General features: G+C 48.8%; 1 long non-coding RNA gene across 2 annotated transcripts in view; it reads right to left on the minus strand.

The window, feature by feature from the left end:
* LOC142465526 (uncharacterized) overlaps positions 1 to 15,272 on the minus strand; it is a 169,566-nt gene extending 154,294 nt beyond the window's left edge. For both annotated transcript variants that reach the window (XR_012787912.1, XR_012787911.1), the window contains exons 1-2: positions 14,795 to 15,272; positions 14,602 to 14,674 (exon numbers count right to left, since the gene is read on the minus strand). This is a non-coding gene — a long non-coding RNA (uncharacterized LOC142465526). The remainder of the gene's footprint in view (positions 1 to 14,601; positions 14,675 to 14,794) is intronic.
* Positions 15,273 to 23,185: the final 7,913 nt, after the last annotated feature.

A 23,185-nucleotide genomic window follows, 5' to 3' on the forward strand; every position in this document is an offset into this window, starting at 1 on the left:
GGGCCTCAGAGAGAGGCCCTGCATGAGACAATGAGGAAGGCCCGCAGCTGGGGAGAGTTGGGGCCCGGCTTCTTTGCCCAGCTGTTGGTCATCTCGTGGCCGCCGGACCAGTCAGTCACCCCTGCCCTGGTCAGTCAGTCACCCACCCCTGGTCAGTCAGTCACCCACCCCTGCCCCGGTCAGTCAGTCACCCACCCCTGCCCCGGTCACTCGGTCACCCCTGCCCCGGTCAGTCAGTCACCCCTGCCCCGGTCAGTCAGTCACCCCTGCCCCCCTCTCTCTGGTCTCCCACATGTCCCCTCTCTCTGGTCTTCCCCGTCTCCCCTCTCTCTGGTTTCCCCCATCTCCCCTCTCTCTGGTCTCCCCCGTCTCCCCTCTCTCTGGTCTCCCCCGTCTCCCCTCTCTCTGGTCTCCCCCGTCTCCCCTCTCTCTGGTCTCCCCCGTCTCCCCTCTCTCTGGTCTCCCCTCTCTCTGGTCTCCCCTCTCTCTGGTCTCCCTCTATATTGTCTCCCCCCCTCTCCCCTCTCTCTGGTCTCCCCCCTCCCCCTCTCTCTGGTCTCCCCCCTCTCCCCTCTCTCTGGTCTCCCCCCTCTCCCCTCTCTCTGGTCTCCCCCCTCTCTCTGGTCTCCCCCCTCTATATATATATATATATAGACAGATAAAGAGAGAGAGCGCACGCCCCATGGCATAATACTGCATAAAATTTATTAAAACAGGGGAAGGGGGTGGGGGGTAGGGGGGGTAGGAATCGCACTCACAAGATGCAAATAGTTAAAAGGCAGTTTGTGAATATATCACCACCATCCGGTTCTGGATACTGGAACACGTCTCCGTGGACTCCTTCAGGGCTGCCAGACACGATCACCAGGAACCAGATGTATAAGGCTCCGTTCGCTGTCTGTTTGTAGTCCAAAATCCAGCTCTCACTTCCAATGGCCGCCGATTGTATTCCCGCGCTTGGTGTAGGCTTCTGCGCGTGCGCGGCTGATCAGCCCTTTGAGAAAGTTACCGGTCAGGTGACGAAACGCGTCAGGGTACTGAGAGTGCGATTACGTCATCACGACGACGCCGCGCACGCGCAGAAGCCTACACCAAGCGCGGGAATACAATCGGCGGCCATTGGAAGTGAGAGCTGGATTTTGGACTACAAACAGACAGCGAACGGAGCCTTATACATCTGGTTCCTGGTGATCGTGTCTGGCAGCCCTGAAGGAGTCCACGGAGACGTGTTCCAGTATCCAGAACCGGATGGTGGTGATATATTCACAAACTGCCTTTTAACTATTTGCATCTTGTGAGTGCGATTCCTACCCCCCTACCCCCCACCCCCTTCCCCTGTTTTAATAAATTTTATGCAGTATTATGCCATGGGGCGTGCGCTCTCTCTCTTTTTCTGTCTATAGATATCTGTGGAGTTGGTTTACCCCGTGTGAGAGCAGCCTAAAGACCCCTTTCATCATTATCGGAAACTTCATCATTATGGACTAATTATTGAAGGACTGGTTGGATTTTTATTGATTTTTCTGTTTCTTTTTTTTAGCACGTTTATGCACTGTTATGATATTTTTATTGGTTGTGTTATAATAGAATTTATTAAGGTCACACTAGTTTAAGAGATATACACAATTTTAATATATTTGTCACTTTACACAATTCTTCATTTAATAATTATAGTTCCATTTATTCATTTTATCACAGTAATATTATTTTTTGGCGCCACACTTTTTTGTCTCTTTATATATATATATATATATATATATATATATATATATATATATATATATATATATATATATATATATATATATATATATATATATATAAAAGAAAAGAGAAAGCGCACGGCCCATATGTGATACTGTTTTCACTTTAATGTAAAAAGGTAGAGGGAAACAGGCTCACTCACAAAAGTACTGTAAAATCAGGCATGTAGTGATACCATTTGGAAAGATACCCGGGCGCTATCTCTATGAAGCGTATATAAATATGTCAATAAAAATAATGGTAATACAGCCTGGATGCAATATCTTTCGAGTTGTTCTCCTGTGACTCAAACCCCAGCAGGATCTATCCAGGATCCTTATGAACAAGGTGATACAAAAAGAAGATGGGGGAGAGGGAGAGACCAGAAGAGGAAAGGAACCATTATAAGTGTGTACTCACACTGGCCCGTGTGAGTATTAAGCTATATTGTTTTTAACCCCCATGTACCTTGACCTAAAGGCTGCATTAATATCATCATTGCCAGTTGTTTACGGACATCTGACAATTTGAACCACCCCTGTGATCAGGAACATAAAGATACCTTTATACGAACCACTCACACCGGCCCGTGTGAGTGCTTGTTTAAACCATTGCATTGCAGTGGTTTATTGCTATATTGCCCAATTATCCCCCCTGTACATTATAACTGCTGTATATACGTGTTAACTGTACCACCTTTCCATTTTCACGAGGATTAACACCACGAAAGTAGGAGGAAGCAAGAAGGAGGACAGCAACGACCGCAGAGGAAAAGACGTCGCAAACAAGAAAACAACTCTAAAGACACCTTGTTGGGATAGAACTTACACAAGGCCGTGTAAGTTTTCCATTTATTTATATTTTTCCCACCCACCTATACACATCATTGTCTGTGCACCACCACTATATGGAGCCTGCCACATAGACAGGCGTCCATAATAGAGGTGTGTTTCATTATATTGATTATTAGTGTATCGGGTATACCACTAACTGTGCTCCCCCATCTTCTTTTTGTATCATCATGTAGTGATACCATATCACAAGGTACTGCGGACATCACGGTAGATCCCCTGCATCATCAGCAGTGTCGGTACTCAGCTAGTCTTTCTCCTCCACAAACTGCATCGACGGGGAGGCTTCCTATATGCTCCTAACTGCAGGCAGAGGAACCAGGGCTGCACACACTCCGTGCATAGGCAAACTGGAACAGTGGGGGATCTGACCAGCCGACTTCCGGTCCACTAGTGATGGCGTCACTTGCGTCGTCGTCCTTACGTGTTTCGTCTCCTCATGAGACTTTCTCAAAGGCTTGTAGTGCATGGTGCACTGCACAGCAGTTAAGATAGCAGCATGGTCAGCTTTGATTGAAATTGGCTGCATTTGTGTGAATTTAACTAATTGCCATGCTGCTTACTGCTCTGCATTGCTCCATACACTAGATGGTGGTAATAGACATGCAATACATATGTAATTCATATATATAGAGGACTTGATACTTAAGTATCTCCTAAATAGTAATACATTTCCTACTTGTAAATATAAAAATTGTACAAAATTCACCAAAAATGATTTGATAGATTCAGTGAAATCATATTAGATCTACTACTGTATATCTTATTGTTAATATATACCATATGGTTGGAGATTGACACCTATTAATCTAGATGGGAAAAATCGTACCATATATATATATATGTATACACATTATATATATATATATATATATATATATATATATATATATATATATATATATATATATATATATATATATAGCTAAACCCCGTTATAATGCGCCTCGTTATACCGCGATTCGGTTATAACGCGGTTTTCCCGTGGCTCCCGTTTTAAAAAAAAAAAAAAAACATTTAAAAAAATGCACACACTGCACACACACTGCTCATTGCTCACACTGCCACACTGCACACACACTGCACACTGCACACACACTGCTCATTGCTCACACTGACACACTGCACACACACTGCACACTGCACACACACTGCACACTGCACACACACTGCTCATTGCTCACACTGCACACACTGACACACTGCACACACACTGCACACACACTGCACACAGACTGCACATTGCTCACACTGACACACTGCACACACTGCACTGCACACTGCACACTGCACACACACTGCTCATTGCTCACACTGCACACACTGACACACTGCACACACACTGCACACACACTGCACGCACACTGCACACTGCACACACACTGCTCATTGCTCACACTGCACACACTGACACACTGCACACACACTGCACACACACTGCTCATTGGACACACTGCACACACACTGCACACTGCACACACACTGCTCATTGCTCACACTGCACACACACTGCACACACACTGCACACACAGACACACTGCACACACACTGCACACACACACTGCACACTGCACACACACTGCTCATTGCTCACACTGCACACACTGACACACTGCACACACACTGCACACACACTGCTCATTGGACACACTGCACACACACTGCACACTGCACACACACTGCTCATTGGACACACTGCACACACACTGCACACTGCACACACACTGCACACACACTGCACACACACTGCTCATTGCTGACACTGCACACACTGACACACTGCACACACACTGCACACTGCACACACACTGCTCATTGCTCACACTGCACACACTGACACACTGCACACACACTGCACACACACTGCACACTGCACACACACTGCTCATTGCTCACACTGCACACACTGCACACACTGACACACTGCACACACACTGCACACTGCACACAATTATTATATAGAAATAAACAGACAACTGCACTTTAACAGATGTATTTTGCCTGTCTTGTGACTTTTGTTTCACAAAGTTAAGGGGGTGGGAAGTCATTGTGCTGTGGGGGTTGGGGGGTGGCGGGGCCCTGCGCTGCGGCTACGGCGGGCCCTGTACTGCGGCGGGGGGGGGGTTAGCGGTCTGTGTGTGTGAGTGCGAGTGCCTGTCTGTGTGTGTGTGTGAGTGCGTGAGTGCCTGCATGTGTGTGCGCGCGTGTGTGTGTATGAGTGCGTGAGTGCCTGTGTGTGTGTGTGTGTATGTGTGTATGTATGAGTGCTCCAGCCCGAGTCCGTGGAGGGAGGGGGAGGGGGGGGGGGGGAGAGTAGCGGGTCCCTCCTGCAGCCAGTGGAGGGAGGGACCCATAGAAATGAACAGCACTTGTGTTACCAAAAGATGAAGATGATCATCTTGGCAATGAGGCTAGGCAGATTTCTGTACCAAAGATAGATTACATGTCAGCAAGATTGTCATTTGTTGTTAAATACCCCACACGTTGCACATAGTGTTAGCATATTAAAGCGAGGCCTTTTTACCATGCTTAAGTTCTACATACCTGGTCCCTCCTGCAGTCCGGGGAGGGGGGGAGAGTAGCAGCTCCCTCCTGCAGTCCGTGTAGGGAGGGGGGGGGGGGAGAGTAGCAGCTCCCTCCTGCAGTCCGTGGAGGGAAGGGGGGAGAGTAGCGGGTCCCTCCGCTCAAGCCACGCCCCCCCTCCCTGTCAAACCTCCCACCTCCCGCTCCGGCTCTTACACTTACTTACACACACACTCAGACACTTACACACACTCACAGACACTTACACACACGCGAGGGCCCTGTGCTGCGGCGGGGGGGGGGGGTTAGCGGTCTTCCGGAGACTGCTTACCTGTCTCCAAAAGCAGCACACTTATGCAGGCACCCCTCACGTTCGCCGTGCGCATGCGCATGCGCCGTGCGGCTCGTGAGGCGTGGATGTTGCCTGCCAGTTCCCGCGGTGACAGGGGGAAGCGGGGACAGGAGGGACATCCCCGCTCCCATCTCCTGCCCCGCGGCCTGTCCTGCGGTGACAGGGGGAAGCGGGGACAGGAGGGACATCCCCGCTCCCATCTCCTGCCCCGCGGCCTGTCCCGCGGTGACAGGGGGAAGCGGGGAGCGGAGGGACATGCCCGCTCCCATCTCCTGTCCCGCGGGATGAATATGCGCTAAAGCGCGGCGGCCATTTTTTTTTCTCGCGACCCCGTTAGTAATGCGGTGGTCTCGGGGTGGACCCCGAGACCCGCGTTATAACGGGGTTTAGCTGTATATATATATATATATATACACTGGCGACACACTTTATTAGAGCATGGCTAGTCCCACGAATTCGGGTATACCCGGGTGTATTGAGGTTTGTGACTGTTTTCTGCCCGAGTGCATTGAGTTATTTTCCAAGCAGGGATTGAAGCATTTTATTCCCGCTGGCTGCAATACTGCACAGTATATATATATATACTGCATTACAATTCATGAATTTATGCCATCTGGTAGACACGCGAAGCATTGCAGCCTATTAAATCCTAATCATTATCATTTAACAGATCAGCCGCCCATCAGCCAGGCATGAACCCAGGCTGGGAAGGCAAATGCAACGGGGCTTGTCAGAGGTGAGGAGCGGCGCATTCCAGGTATCTGCCAGGTACATACCGGGTATTTGCTCGAATAAAGTGTGTCGGTGCAGTATATGTAGCGGTCATGTAAAATGGCTACAGTCATCTCTCCTGCTGACAGTAAGGCCTGGTAAGTTGTGGGCATGCCAGCAGTAATTATGGAGGTTTGCCCTCACACCCTGGTGGGGTGCCCTGTGTATGGATGGGACTGGTCACATGCTCTGACTCCATGGTTAGTGATGTCAGAGGTGTGTCAGCCTCAGAAGTTACATAAGGCACAGCACTGTTTCTAAAAGTTAGTTCTACCTGAGACCTGAGATCTGCATCCAGTTCTGGCAGGAGTTTAAGTTCTAGTTATGTTATAGTAACTGAAGAGGAGACTGTGTCCAGGGACCTGGCACAGGGCAGTGATCCCTGTGGGGATAGGGAATCCCTATCTAAGGAGAGATACACCTTTTAAAGGGAGGCACTGACGGGACATGAGTGGCTAGATACTTACTGCGAGGGGCAGCTAGCCCACTCAGACAATAAAGATGTTCTCAATCAGAAACCCTCTCGTGTACATGTGTGGAGTGAATGTACAGAGAGGAGCACCACGGAGGAGTTCCTCGCCAGGACCATCCCCATGCGGATGCAGGGACCCTGATGAGGTGGAGGCGCTGCACTGGAACTAGGTGAGACTCAGCACACTACCTCAGCTGCCTGTCTGGACGGGTCCTCCCCACACACCATCATGCGGGAGACTCAGGAGTCCTGTTGCCAACAGGTGCACCACCAGACACTACCACACTGTAATGGGGGCCGGTTAGACCACAGGGGCCAATGTGAGATTGGGTGGGTCAGGCCGGTTCACAAAAAACGTTACATTTGGAGGCGAGCTGCTGAGATCAGATCTGTCATCAGGACAGGCTCTAGCTAGGCACACTGGGAAACAGGGAGAGAGTCTGCTGCCACTCTGTGCTGCGTAGGGACAGACCTAGGGGTGGTCAGGGGGCTGACGGGATATTGTCAGTTCGCAGGGACGACCTAGGGGCCTGAAAGGAGTGAGGGGTCTGGAGCCAGGCTATAGCTGACCGAGTCACTTTGAGGCAGTGCTAGTTGGTAGGACGCCAGAAGGGATAGCCTGTTAACATGGTCAGGAATCCTGGAGAGGGTCAGCGCTAGGCTGACCAAGAGAGGTAGACGCCCCAAGTACTGCATGGCAGAGCCAGAGTACCTAGCCCATTCCAGACACTTACCATAGGGAGCACAGACTGTGAGGAAGGAGACACAGCAGACACTGAGAGAGTGAGCCTAGCCTGAGGTAGTGCAACATGAGTCCAGCCTAGATCGGGTACACATGTGGTGGTGCATCTGAGCAATCTTTATTGTACTGATGTGGAGGCTGCCCCGCAGAGCGGAGCCCCATGTACAATAACTGTTACGAGAGAATGGAGGATCCGCGTGGTGCGGAGAACACAAAATGGCGACCAGAGGCTGATGGGGAAGGCACCCGTGGCGTGCGCCCCACTGAAGAGCAAACTGTCGCCGAGTTATCGTTAACCAATCTGCTCTGGAGCGGAGCGAAGGCCGTGGCTGCCCCGTTTTTATCCTGTCTGGGACACCGAGGGGCCACCCTTGAAGAGTGTGAGGAAATTGTAATAATTGGGGGAGAACCCCGCGAGGAGAGCAAACAAACTGACTTTTTGCGCTTAAAAGCCAACCAAAATGGCGGTTCCCGCTTGCTAGGGAAACCGCATGGGACAATCACAGAGAAAATGGCTGATGCAGAACTTGCAAAGAGCTGGCCGGGAATGGCGCGAACAGCAGAGCCCCACCCTGATGGGGGGCATGGCGCGAAAGCTATGGCTGCGCCTGCATGGACAGTGACTAACTCAGCCCCTGTGCTGAGTCAACCGCTTAGTCTATGGGACCCTCCACTGATTTCCACCAGGGGGAGTGACTTTCAACTATGGCCTGTGGGAATGCACCCATTGGGCCCAGGGACTGATATCCAGACGGCGCCACTACAAAAAGTAGTTCCGGCCGCGGAAATGAGTTGCAAGAAAGAAGGATATTTTGCACGCAAAGCTGCTGCAAGGAAAAGGCGGGAACTAGCCGCGGGGAAAGAATCCAGCTCTGAGGAGGAAACTGGCGCGAAAATGCAGACCGCGCCCACCAGGACTGAGAGAGGCGCGGCCTTGATTAAGGGGCATGATATTCCCCTGTGGGATCCGCCCATAATTGCAACCCCTGGGGGCGGGTTCCAGCTATGTCAGCAGAAGGAGGAGCCGAAGCAGGAAGTGGCTGGCCCAGAAGCTTCTACCGGTCAGTTGCGAGGAACCACTGACCTGGAGAGACCCACACTGAAAGTGGTCCCCACAAAGAGAATGGCCTGCCCCTCCGCTGTGGGAACTATGGTCTCCACCCAGCCCTACTCAGTACCCGGCGGGCTACTAGTAGTAAGGGTGGCTAACACTGAGACGGTGGTCGGGCTCTGCCTACAATGCGGGCTGCCCGGAGGCACTGTCAACACGGCGGCATGTTGCCCACATTGCGGGACATTATATTTGTGGCCCATGCCCACATTCATACCTATCCAACCTGCTGACCCCCCGGGGGACATGGCTAAGCGCTCCGCCGAGTCCCCTGGCGCACTGTGGCTCAACCGTGCGAGTCCCGGAGAAAGGGGACTGGAGTCGACCAAGTCGGCTGGGTCAGTATCGACCGAGGCGGTCGGGACGCTCCCCGACCGCGCAGAGAAAAGACGTTCGCCACGCTCGGTGACCCCGAGATCCGGGAAGGGAGATTACTCAGATGAGGACCTCCGTGAACTAGCGGTGGCGAAATCGGGATCCAAGAGGGACCCAGGACGGACGACACCCCGTGGGGTGAGTGGCAGCTGTCAGAAAGACAGAACGTCCCCCGCAGATCGGCGAGCCGAGAGACGGAGTCCCGCCGTCCCAGGACCTGGCGGCGACGGGAGAGAGACGCCAACGCCCCTGCGGACTGGTAAGAGATGCAGCCCCATCACTTACCTTGTCCCGGCAGACAGCGCAGCGGAGGAAGGGCCGTGCCAGGCCCGAGGCGCACGTGGAGAGACGGCATCACTTCCGGTGAAGACGACGGCGGAGCTTCCGGATGTCGTCATTGAAGAAGAGATCCCGAATGGGGGTCCAACCCGCGATGACGGTGTTTCCGGTTCCGGGGAGGACATCACTTCCGGTGGAGACGGCGGAACCCCTAGAAAGAATGCAGCGATGCTTCGGCGATCGGGGGAAGGTCCCCGATCACCTACAAGGCCCAGGAGTTGGATGGGCGATCCGAGGACTGAGGAGGGTGAGATATCCTCATTGGACCAGTCTACGGACAGCCAGGAACGGGTCGTAACACCGTGGGGTCCCATCACTTGCCCTTATGCCCCATCCCATGGCGTAGCTAAAGTCCCTGCCCCTGTCACCTGTTCCCCGGGATCCCCGCCTAGCCTGGAACTTATGGACATACCTTTGGGGGGAGAGGAGAGACGGACTGGGGAAAGACAGCGCAGTGGCGCTACGGAGGGCAATTCTCGGGGAGGGGGAGAGTTGAGAGTGGCCACGGCAGCACCTGAACCAGTGATAAAGGCCCCGGGATCTTCCAGGTGGTTTCTACCGCGATCGGCACGGTCGTCGGGGGTATTTTCTCTAGATGATGATAGAGAGTCAAGGGGGTCAAATAAATTTAGAGAGAACCGTTGGTGGGCCCCACTATTCGAAGGGTACTCCGCATGGATGGACCGCACTCGGTTCCTCATCCGGCGAGAAGATGTAGTGGATTATTGGTGGGCTGTGGGAGAGTTCACACCTGAGCAAAGGGATAGAGAGCTGCAGGAGCGGTGGCTGCAGATTGAACATAGGGAAAAAGAACCCATGGGTCCTAGTATCCTATCAGACCCCGTGGACCCTGACGAGCCCCTATCATGGGTGTTACCTGGGAGGGCAGGTAAGGCTGACCTGACCAGGATAAGTAGGGCCGAGAGAACCATAATGGCTCGGTATAAATCATCCCACAGGTTGGAGTACCCGTATGTCCCTGAGCCTCTTATGGACGAAATAGAGGAAAACAGAGATAGGTGGCTTAGGGAGGCCATTGAAATGCATTTAGTGGGAAGAGGGAGTTCAGTGGTAGGGAAGAAGGCCGAGGAGCGCATAGAGCACTTAGTGCGTGTCTGGGGCATAGGGAGAAATATTTACAAGCACAGGGTGACATATAGGCCTGAGAGGGGACTGCCTAGGCACTATCACGTCACGGTCATAGACATGGGCGGTAGAGAGGTCAAGAAACCTGACCCGAATCACTATTTTTAGGGGGTACTGATGTATTACGCGGGTTCGTGGCTGCTGGTCGGGGCGGGCTTGGCGGAATGTACTGTAGACATTTTGTTATACACCATGAAGATTTGTATGAAAAGTTAACCAATTATGTGTTGTATTTCAGTGCTTCCTGGAAAGGGGTATACAAATTTAGGTCCCAGCGAGGGCGATGGGATTCACCAGGGGGAGAATATAGCGGTCATGTAAAATGGCTACAGTCATCTCTCCTGCTGACAGTAAGGCCTGGTAAGTTGTGGGCATGCCAGCAGTAATTATGGAGGTTTGCCCTCACACCCTGGTGGGGTGCCCTGTGTATGGATGGGACTGGTCACATGCTCTGACTCCATGGTTAGTGATGTCAGAGGTGTGTCAGCCTCAGAAGTTACATAAGGCACAGCACTGTTTCTAAAAGTTAGTTCTACCTGAGACCTGAGATCTGCATCCAGTTCTGGCAGGAGTTTAAGTTCTAGTTATGTTATAGTAACTGAAGAGGAGACTGTGTCCAGGGACCTGGCACAGGGCAGTGATCCCTGCGGGGATAAGGAATCCCTATCTAAGGAGAGATACACCTTTTAAAGGGAGGCACTGACGGGACATGAGTGGCTAGATACTTACTGCGAGGGGCAGCTAGCCCACTCAGACAATAAAGATGTTCTCAATCAGAAACCCTCTCGTGTACATGTGTGGAGTGAATGTACAGAGAGGAGCACCACGGAGGAGTTCCTCGCCAGGACCATCCCCATGCGGACGCAGGGACCCTGATGAGGTGGAGGCGCTGCACTGGAACTAGGTGAGACTCAGCACACTACCTCAGCTGCCTGTCTGGACGGGTCCTCCCCACACACCATCATGCGGGAGACTCAGGAGTCCTGTTGCCAACAGGTGCACCACCAGACACTACCACACTGTAATGGGGGCCGGTTAGACCACAGGGGCCAATGTGAGATTGGGTGGGTCAGGCAGGTTCACAAAAACCGTTACATATATATATATATATATATATATATATATATATATATATATATATATATATATATATATATATATTACTAGCTGATATACCCGGCGTTGCCCGGGATGTAATGTTCTCTCTCCCACCACCCTGTCCCCCTCTCTCTCTCTGTCCCCCCTCCCTGTCCCCTTCTCTCTCTCCCGTCCCCCCTCTCTCTCTCTTCCCTCCCCCCTCTATTCTGTGTCCATAATGGTCAGCGTACCTCTTGGCCAACGAGACACATGGGGGATGCGGGGCGTGGGCGGGCGGACCAAGGGACCAATGAGAATCCCCACATCTACTAACAATCAAGCAAATTTCATTTTTATATATATAGACTAGCTGAGAGACCCGGCGTTGCCCGGGATGTAATTTTGGGGGGGCGGACAACAGGGTTGGGCTTCCCCCGGGTGACTGGGTGACTGACTGAATGTGTGGGTGACTGGGTGACTGACTGAATGGGTGGGTGACTGAATGGGTGGGTGACTGAATGGGTGGGTGACTGAATGGGTGGGTGACTGGGTGACTGACTGAATGGGTGGGTGACTGGGTGACTGACTGAATGGGTGGGTGACTGGGTGGGTGACTGAGTGGGTGGGTGACTGAGTGGGTGGGTGACTGAGTGAGTGGGTGGGTGGGTGACAGAGTGAGTGTGTGACTGAGTGAGTGGGTGGGTGACTGAGTGGGTGGGTGACTGAGTGAGTGGGTGGGTGACTGAGTGAGTGGGTGGGTGACTGGGTGGGTGGGTGACTGAGTGAGTGGGTGACTGAGTGAGTGGGTGACTGGGTGAAAGTGGGTGACTGGGTGAAAGTGACTGGGTGACTGGGTGGGTGTGTGGGTGGGTGTGTGGGTGACTGGGTGGGTGGGTGTGTGGGTGACTGGGTGGGTGGGTGTGTGGGTGACTGAGTGAGTGGGTGGGTGACTGAGTGAGTGGGTGGGTGACTAAGTGAGTGGGTGGGTGACTAAGTGAGTGGGTGGGTGGGTGGGTGGGTGACTGAGTGAGTGGGTGGGTGGGTGACTGAGTGAGTGGGTGGGTAGGTGGGTGACTGAGTGGGTGGGTGGGTGACTGAGTGAGTGGGTGGGTGACTGGGTGGGTGACTGAGTGGGTGGGGGTTGTGTGACTGAGTGGGTGGGTGAGTGAGTGGGTGACTGGGTGAAAGTGGGTGACTGGGTGAAAGTGACTGGGTGACTGGGTGGGTGTGTGGGTGACTGGGTGGGTGTGTGGGTGACTGGGTGACAGTGCGTGGGAGACGGTGGGTGACTTACCTTGACCCCGTGGCATCTAGCTGGGGCAGGAGGTGAGTTCGGGAAGCTGGCGGGGGGGGGAAAGAGTGGCAGGAGGCCCGCGCCGCGCTTACCCTCCATCCGGGAGCCGGCGCACGTGAGGGGGAGTGAAGGAGGCCCGGGTTGTGCCGCGCTTCCCCTCCGTTCCTCGTTGTGAGCGAGGGGGGAGGAGCCTGGAGTTTGCTGCTGAGCAGGAGGGCCGCGCTTCCCCTCTCCAGGAGCCGGGGCACGTGAGGGGGAATGCAGGAGGCCCGGGCCGCGCCGCGCTTTTCCTCGTTGTGAGCGAGGGGGAGGAGCCTGGAGTTTGCTGCTGAGCAGGAGGGCCGCGCTTCCCCTCTCCGGGAGCCGGCGCACGTGAGGGGGAGTGCAAGAGGCCCGGGCCGCGCTTTTCCTCATTGTGAGCGAGGGGGGAGGAGCCTGGAGTTTGCTGCTGAGCAGGAGGGCCGCGCTTCCCCTATCCGGGAGCGGCGCACGGTGAGGGTGATGGTGCGGCTGGGGATATTGCGGAGCATGGGGATTTGGGTGAGGTGGGGAAGGGGGAGAGAGTGAGGGGCACCGGGAGAGGAGGGGCACCGGGAGAGGAGGGGTGGGGTGTGGAAGGTGAGCTGCGGTCCAACTGACGGGGGAGAGTGAGGCCAAGCAACAGAGTGTGTGTGTGTGTGTGTGTGTGTGTATGTGTGTGTCGTCACTCCGCCTCAGGCCAATGAGAGGTATGGGGGCGGGCGGCCCAAGGGACCAATGAGATTTCCCCTAGGGACACAGGAAGATGCAGACAGGCATACAGTGCTTTCACAAATATATAATAAGATATATATATATATATATATATATATATATATATATATATATATATATATATATATAAAATACCCACATCACCTTAAATTAAAATAAAAAAGACCATATTTTACTCCTATCATCTGTGCTTAACAAAGTATACACGTGAGGGTATTAAAATGATCTAATTTTCCTAGCTAATCACAGATAGTGATATGGGTATAAACTATATATTGAACTGTATCATGTGATCATCCCTCCAGACACTGACTTGGAGGGGAGGGAGAACACACGGAGACCAAGGTGCCAAAAGCAGGGCATAAAGCCGTCTGGAAAGAGAAGGGAGAGAAGCAGTAATCATACAATAGTGCTCATATCTAGAGACTCATTGAACCCACCGGGGGCCAATGTGGCCAACCGGTAGATCCAATGAGTCTCCTGTCTGCAAAGCACTTTAAATCTGTCCCCTCCCAGTGTGAGTGGGGAAATGTATTCTAAACCCATGACCTTAAGAGTCTTTGGGTCCTGATTATGGACAGATTTAAAGTGCCTATATATACTATGAGTCATGACTCCATTCACAATATTCCTCAAGGTATCGGGTACTAAGTGGGCGTATTGTGCGGCCAACATATTGCTGGCCGCATCCACATGATAGCAAATATATGACAAGTAAACTGAGACAGTTAATATAACCTCTAACTTTAAAGATTTTCCCATTTAAATATGAGGTGGTCTCATTTGATACTATGTATGTATGTCCTTTGTGAACAGCATCTTGATAGACAAACTTACCCATTTCCATATGTATTTGAGACACACAGCACTCGGTTACACACTTTGAACTGAAGCCCAGGCCCATCTGATATCCTCATGGAAATGGGTAAGTTAGTCTATATAGATGCTGTTCACAAAGGACATACTAACAAGAAGCACTAATTAAAGAAGTTTGTGTAGCTTTGATAGAGAGGGATATATAAGGAAGGGACACCGGAGCATACCATACTTACCCCTGACAAAGACGGATCACCGTTGAAACGCTTAGGGTTGCCGGGAGGACCAGTTTCACTGAAGTATCAAGAACTGGAAGTGACATAGAACGCAGATCAGTTCGGCAAGTGACTGTCGCGGACACTGGAGGTTGCGGAATATCATGAACTGGTCTGTGCCCATGTTTTAAACTTGTTGTGTGAAATCACATACCTGATATTTTACATAAAACAGAATTTTGAAAAAGAAGTTCTTTGAAAATTGTGATGACTTCATGGTGGTGAGGACGCTTAAAGATACCATTACATGCCAGAGACAGGCACTGAAATGTAAGTGCATATCTCACCATTTACAGATACTAGCATTGTGTTGTGAACATGCTTCACTATTGTGCTCTTTTTCTTTTTTCTTTTTCTTCCTATGAAACGAGGTGCGCTAATTATTTTGGACATCTTTAATAATGTATCCCTGGATCGGGTGCCAGACTGCAGGTTATGCCTCACAACGTGGCGTCTTCACTGGCACTCTAAACTAACTACAGTATATAGAGCTAATGGGGAAATGTCCCTATCTAGGGGTTTCCCTGAAGCAGCCAGAATCTAATTAGGTGATTGGGAACTATCTTGGACCTAAGGGGGTTAATATGACCTATTCTGGGTGCCACTGACACCCAGATCTTATCTTCCCTGTCTCAGTCTTGGCTCCAAATGAACTAACTGTCAGCTTGCACTTCAAGCGCTTCCAAAGTTCCAATCTCCACTCAGGAGATTCTAGCAGCCCTATTGGCTGTACTGTGTCACATGACCTCAGATTCTGGGGCATTCTGTGGAGTGTAGTTCCCCAGCGGAGCAACATAGTGAGGAGGGGAGGGGAGGGGAGGGGGGGGGGGGGCAGATGGAGACATGGTTACATATGCATTTTTTAAAATATGTACTGTGGTCTATTTTATATGTATTTGGGTCTATTTTATATGTATTGGTTTTTTAATATGTATTCGTTTTTGTAATATATATTGTTTTTTTTAATATGTATTGGGGTTTATATGTATTTGGGGGGGTTTATATGTATTGGTTTTTTTTTATATATATTTTTTTTATATGTATGGGGGTTATATATATAGTTTTTTTTTAATATATTTATGTTTTTTTTATATATTGGGGAGTTTGATCATGTATTGGGGGGGTTTGAAATGTATTGGGGAGGTGTTTTTTTTTTGTATGTGTAACGGTTATTCTTCCAGCCCCAATCGCAGATAGAGTGAATGTGAGGGGGAACCTATATGTTACCAGGTGTGGTGCGTATACCTGCAAGAAACATGAACATAGATAAAAATATACCTTAAAGCCAAGGGAAAAACACAGGGAAGAGAAAAAAATAGAGTGTAGAGTGTATTCGTTTGGCAGCTTTATGTGATCTCTCTGGCGTGACCCCTGCAGCACAGTAACTATGGACTCTATTTGAATTCTGCTGTCTGGTGGTACTGTCTATCGTGGTTCCTGTCAATTTTCATATTTGCAACTTTTTCTAGCATATGTTTTTGTGCAACAGTACTTAACTTTGTCTCCATCTATTCATGTGCTATGACCATGGTCACTCTATACCTCTATGCTGCAGGATTTTTGTACTCATCATTGTATTTGCTGATCAGGGTATGAGTTGATTTAAATATTTTTTTCCCTTCCCTGTGTTTTTCCCTTGGCTTTAAGGTATATTTTTTTTATCTATGTTCATGTTTCTGCACATAGTATTATTGATTTCATACTTTTCCACATGCCTTTAGTACATTTTTGCTCATTATAGCAATAGGGTTCAACCAGATAGAATTTCTTTTTTGGTTAAATTATTTTTGTCCCAATTTTGTCTTTTGATTGCCTCATTATATTATTATTTTTATTAGTTAGACGCATCATAGCTTTTTGGTTCAATTATCAGCATTTACTTTTGTAATTTCACTGCCTTCATTTTTTCAGCTGCCATCTGTTTGTTCATGTTTTTAAGTTAGTGTGTCTTGCTGCTTTAATAAAAACGTGTTCATTTTTTTGCCCTGAAGGCGCATTCGGGTCTTTTTTGTCAAACTCTCTCTAGCATATTTTTGTAGTATACTTTGAGTGCTAACTTAGGGGACTGTCTTTGTCTCTCTCTTCGTGTGTTTTTTATATTTGTAACTCTCCCCTAGCACCATCAGTTTACTCCTTTATATTTATATATTTTTCTGCCTCCCTGGGTGTATATACTTTTTGTGTACCCTATTAGGCAGTATCAATTTTGGGGTCTGACTTTACTACTTATATACAGTGTTGAGCAACATACTTTTTTGTGTGTTTGATATATATATATATATATATATATATATATATATATTCAAGCAAAATCCGGTATGTGTAGAAGAACTGGCACCACCTTGAGAAAGGTCCCACTGGGGGACCGAAACGTCGTTTTTTGTGTCTATCAAATATAGAACATTTTTGATTTACTTACCTGCGTGCTGTCCCTTGATGTCGTGTTGCAACCGGTATCATATGGTCTATATATATATATATATATATATATATATATATATATATATATATATATTCAAGCAAAATCCGGTATGTGTAGAAGAACTGGCTTTATTCCGACATCACACACACAGAGATCCCAGGCTACACCTCAGCCTCCCCCTCTTTTTACGCATTTCACGCTATGGAGCAGTGCTTCGTCTTGAAGTGGGGAGGTGAGGTCTGAACCAAACATTTAAATAAAAAAGCCTGCGAAAGCGGACTGATTCACCCAACATCATTCACTTGCACCTGTGTGACTAAATATGTAGTTAAATAGTCCACAGAAATACTCACAATACCCAATAAAAATACTTATCCAAGTATACTTTACATTATTATGCTGATAATGTGAGAGGTATAAAGATATACATAAGTATCTATATTACCTGAAGGTGCAGTGTTTTGACTGGGGTATGTTAAAACCATAGCAACATAATCCAAAGGCTAGCAGATGAAAATACTAGCAAAGTGACATACAGTAAATACAATTCAAATACTAAATAAAGTTAAGCCATAATGAATTGGCAACTATATATAACTAAATCTTGATCTTAAATAATTATGTCAAGAGATAAAGGATTGAAATATAACTATTGCGTCAAAGGAAGGAACAAGAAAAAGGAAAGGGGAGTGGGGTGGGGAGGGGGGGGATGGAGCTGGGGGAAGGGGGAGAAAATGAAGAGGAAAAAAGGAGAGAAAAAAGAAGGAAGAAGAAAAATCGAAAACAGAAATAGAACAAAAAGGGACAGCGGGCATAGGCAATGAAACAGTCATATTAAATAACCCAATAAAAATGGAGGAATACAGCAATTGGAACATATTATAACACAACAAGAAGCAATTTGTAAAAAAGGCAATTTATAAAAAACATCTCAAGTCCCATTCTGTATTTAATCCATTGGGTTGCAGTGTATTTAATGCTTAAATCCAATGCGCTTCTCGGTGATGTAGGGTTTTAACCCTATCATCTCCACGAGAAGGTAAGGGAATATGTTCACATGCTATGCATTGGAGAGATCCCAATGAACCCAATGGAAAAGTATTGAAATGTTTTGATACTGGATGCAGCGAGGGGGAGGCTGAGGTTTAGCCTGGGATCTCTGTGTGTGTGATGTCAGAATAAAGCCAGTTCTTCTACACATACCGGATTTTGCTTGAATTCTTGCCGTCTGTAGTAACGCCGGATTCTCTCTCCACTCTATTCTACATTCATCTTCACGGACACACGCAGAGCAGCGAAGGACAGAAGAGAGCAGGACCCAGATCAGGGAGCCAACAGAGGTAAGGGATTTCCCTCCAAGCCCCGATTTTGCTAGTGGTCTGCATCTGCCCTTCACACTCTGCTCCAATATCGGCATATACTGACATCTACGGGTGCCAAGACTGTTTACCAGAGCGCAGGACATGTTTTTTTCCATCTGGATTAAGAGACAGAAGCTGGTCGAATGTCTCCGGCCCCAGGCTGACCAACTGGTACGGATGCACCAGGACACCGGAGGAGATGTTACCGCTCATGAGTTAGTGGAACTTTTAACTCAATCGTACACCGGCGAGGACAACAAAGACAAGCTACTAGCTGAGTTCAAGGCTCTCCGCCAAAAGGAGGGAGAAGAATTGTCCACATTCGTGCGCAGGCTCCAACTATCCCTGTGGACACTGCTATCCAAAAGATCATCTCTGTCTCAGAAGTGGACCGGTATCGGCTCAAACTACTGCTGAAGGGATCTCTACCTTCCCATCTGGTAGCTCTTCTGATGCAGACCGCCCCGGCAACCCACATACCTCCTAGCTATATGAACTTGATGCAGCAGGTCAGAAAGCACGAAGTTCAGCTGCACTTCCATGCCCCTAAAAAGACCAAAGAGCCCCTCAAGGGTGAAGTCACATCTCCAAAAGTCCTCTCCAAAAGTCCAAGAGAACTATCGTACGAAAGAGGATCATTCCCCCAAGTCAACGATAGCCAAGTTCCGGACGTCCGGGAGAGTCACTCTTGCCTATTGGAGTGAAGGGAACTTCAGTAATGTCATTTGGTACCCCTGTGGTCAGAAGGGTCACATGTCACGGGTCTGCCTAGAAACAAAAAACGCCCTTACTTGGACTGTCCGTCTTAACAATGATTTGCAGGGTCCAGACGGCCGAGACACCTTCTGTATCAGCCGAACCACCTGATCTACCTGGAAACAACCCTTTCAAGCAAAGCCCCAATGATAGAACCCCACCATTGGACGCTTACAGTTGGGTGGGACCCGCTGCCATCATACGTGTCATCATGGACGGTGTTTATTCATCGGCGTTGTTAAACACTGGGTCACAAGTGGCCATTGTGTACAGGGAGTTCTATAACCAACATCTTCAACACCGACCTTTACAGTCAGTAGAGACTATGAAACTGTGAGGACTCAGAAATGAAGATTACCCCGTTGACGGGATAGTGAAGATTTGGTTGGAGATCCTGCAGGTGAACACTGGCAAATCGCACCCTATGGATGTGGAGGTGTTGGTATGCCCTGAGCCCAAAGAGCATCCCAGTTCCCCGACCATACTGGGAATGAACACCGACATAGTGCGGGCCGTAATACAGGCCTACTGGCAAAAAGCCGGAGAGCTGCCCCTGGATAGCCTAACCATCCATCCCATCCTGTTGGAGGAATGTTGCAAGGTATCTGCCCTAGACCGTCATGGAGATCTCTTCAACTTGCAACCGGGAGTAAAAGAGATTCCACCAGGGGGAGTGAAGCACATGGTCTCACTGTGCTGCTACCCCGACCGAGATTAAGTCGATCACCTCTTCTCCCTGGAGAGTACGCCAGAGGAAGATGCCCAGCGAGGCTACAAGCTGGTGCCCGAATTGTGGGAATGGACCTCCAATCTTCTGGAAGAGTTAAAATGTTCGTCCAAATTATCTCCCCAAATGGCTTTTGATTAGGGAAGAAAATTGGGGCGAATATACCCCGTTACCCCCGTGAAAGAGATGCCTCAGGTGAATGCCGCTGCAGCATCTGGGCAGTCAGCCGGGCTGACATTCAGACCTGTGGCCTACGTCCGTCGCAGTCTAACACCCAGTGAGCAGTATTACCCCATCCACAAGTTGGAATTTTTCGCCCTCAAGTGGGCAATCGGGGACAAGCTCTATGACTACCTGTACGGGGTTGTCTTCGAAGTACGGACAAACAACAATCTGTTAACATACATACTGACATACGCCAATCTGGATGCCACCGGCCACAGATGGCTGGCGGCTATATCCAACTATAAGTTCACTTGAAATACAAACCAGGGCCCCTGAACATCGGGGCTGATGCCTTGTCCTGAAGACCGGAACTAAATACCACTCCGGACGATGATATCTCGGAAGAGATCCCTGGACAAGGGATTCGAGCTATGTGCAACACTGCAGCGGTTGTGATGAACATGGCCATCTCGGCGTGGAGAAGACCTTTGGGTTGGTCCAAGACCTATTCTTCTGGCCACGGATGCGCAAGTCAGTGGAGCGACACTGTCGCCGGTGCTCAAGGTGCATCCAGCGCAAGACTCTCCCTACCAGAGCTGCACCCATGGCTCACCTAAAGAACTCGGGCACAATGGACTTAGTATGCATGGACTTCCTGTGTATTGAGCCCGACAGCCGATGTGTCAGTAATGTGCTGGTCATCACGGACCACTACACCTGGTATGCCCCAGACTTTCCAACTAAGGATCAGAAGGGCATTACAGTGGACAAAATATTATGGGAGAGGTACTTCGTCCATTACGGCCTCCCAACCCGGCTACACTCATATCAGGGCAGAGACTGTGAAAGAGTATACAAGAGAAAAGGGAGACCTAGTATATAAGCACTCAATCACTGCTAATGTATAATGATAATATTAAAATACTTTATTATCAAACAATGAATAAAATAATGGGGTTTAAAATAAAGGGCAGATCAAACAGCACGTGACTGTGAGTCTTGTATAACATAGCTATGACAGCTACGTAGATGGAACATATGGGGGATCCTTTATAGATATTCAGGATCCCATGCTGTAAGTATACAGCCTACTAATGATATAGTAATAGGATCAATGTAAGACCGCTATTCCAAAAATGTTGTACACTGTGCTGATAGCAAAAAGTGTACAGCCACTCATGTGAATGGTAAATGCAGACACATTAGGTGGTATGGATGGTAAGTCTTAGGCAACACCTGCGCAATGCGAGTAGTATATATGAATATGTGGTACCTATGTAATAGAAACACTAGCCACAGGAGGGCCCCTAATTGACGAGTGGGGTAGGTAAGATAAACCCCCGTAACACACGACAATAACAGCTGTTAGCTCCGTGGAAGGTAACACATTAAGCACTTGAGAAAAATATCCCCGTATGCTATGTATAGCAATGAGAACAGGAAAAGGCAATTGAGATCAATTAGCCAATAAGGTTCCTCAGTAGATAGTTAACCACCATAGCAGGCATCAGTAGCGAAGTATATCATGTGGATATGCTACTGAGCTGAGGGTTAAAAGTGTTGATGATTCCCTTATACTGACACAAACAGCTGATGAGACAAGTCCACAGCATAAGGTAGGTATCATGCGTAGGTATTGGTCTATGTGGATAGGTATCCCACACAGATCAACCCAGGCAAGAGAGTGAACACTGTTCATAAATAAATGAAGCAATATAAGCCAGGCATGTAGTTAAAGCCCAGATCGTAGCGCATTATTCCTGTAAGCCATATATATAAGGCAATGAAGGCAGAAATTAGGCACATCGATTGGCCAATAATTATCTTCTCAGGACAAATAAAATGCAATCACAGCAGTTCATTATTAGACGAAGTTCATCATGCTCCTGGGTTAGGGAGTAAAGCGCTAATGCTTCCCTGGTGCTTGCTCAAATAGCTAATGGGGCAGGTCAACAGCAGAAGGTAAATGCTGTAAGTGAGCTAGGTCAGTGTGGATTTGTATCCCACACAGAATGGCCCAAATAAGGGGAATAGTGAGTGTTTCAAGGCAAAGTGGGAGCAGGGATAACCAAACATATAATAAGGGATATAACTCGTTGCGCATTGTCCCCTACATCAGCGCTGATCGTTGGTATATCAGCGCTGATGTGCTCGAGGACATGCCTAACTAGGATAGCGGGAAATTCAAAGGCTCCTATGCTCTGAGAGATCGTGCAGTGCTTGGTATAGCACACAGGATCAGTATAAGCAAAAACCGCAAGACGCTGGGACTTCGCAACTAAAAGACCAATGTCAGTAATTGTTGCTATTCAAAGTGAAGACTTCCCACGTCCCGCGTGTGTGAGTGGTGTGTGGCAAACGCGCGCGTTTCACGTGTTAACGCTTCTTCAGGGTACGTAAGGGGAGGTCCCTGTATGTAAATGAGGGTTTATATAGTCACTGATGGTATGGCTGTTAGTGTGATTAACTCCTTCGTTGCTGGATCTGATCAGATAAAGTGCTCTACTTCTAGGAGTACACATAGAGTGGTCAGATACTTCAAAGCAACCCTGGGTAGCCAGACCCAAATGCCCCCATGCACATGACACTTACAGTAGTATGTAAGTGAATAAACCATAGAGGGCTGGGTATCTATGGCAAGATATATGTAAGGTGAGTAATTAAGGTAATAAACACTCACAAATGGGGTTAATGCTGAGTTAGGTTATTTAAATTCATTGATGTTAATGCTGGTTTGTCGCTGTGGTATTGGTGTTGATATAGCCCTGATAGTGGCTGTACCGAGGTGACATGATGTCAACCATAATTAAAATAATGCACACACAATGAGTTTCTGTGTATTTATTTATAGGCAAAATTGGAAACTGTGCAGATGCTGGATAGAGAAATGTTTATTTGTGCAGGACAGCTACTGTCTAAAGAATGGAGTCAGATGAAGGGGCTGAACACAAACTCCTCAATGAGTCCAAAAGGGGTCAGAGTCCCCAGAGTATATATCCATCTTGACTCAATCTTTAGTAGTTCAGTGTCCCAGTCCCCCCGTCTGATTCCCGGGGAAAATTGGTCTATTCCCTTAAAAGATATTGCTTTTAGGTCGCCATTTTGACATCTGTT

Source organism: Ascaphus truei, chromosome 14 (assembly GCF_040206685.1).
Source record: "Ascaphus truei isolate aAscTru1 chromosome 14, aAscTru1.hap1, whole genome shotgun sequence".
Classification (NCBI taxonomy): Eukaryota; Metazoa; Chordata; class Amphibia; order Anura; family Ascaphidae; genus Ascaphus; species Ascaphus truei.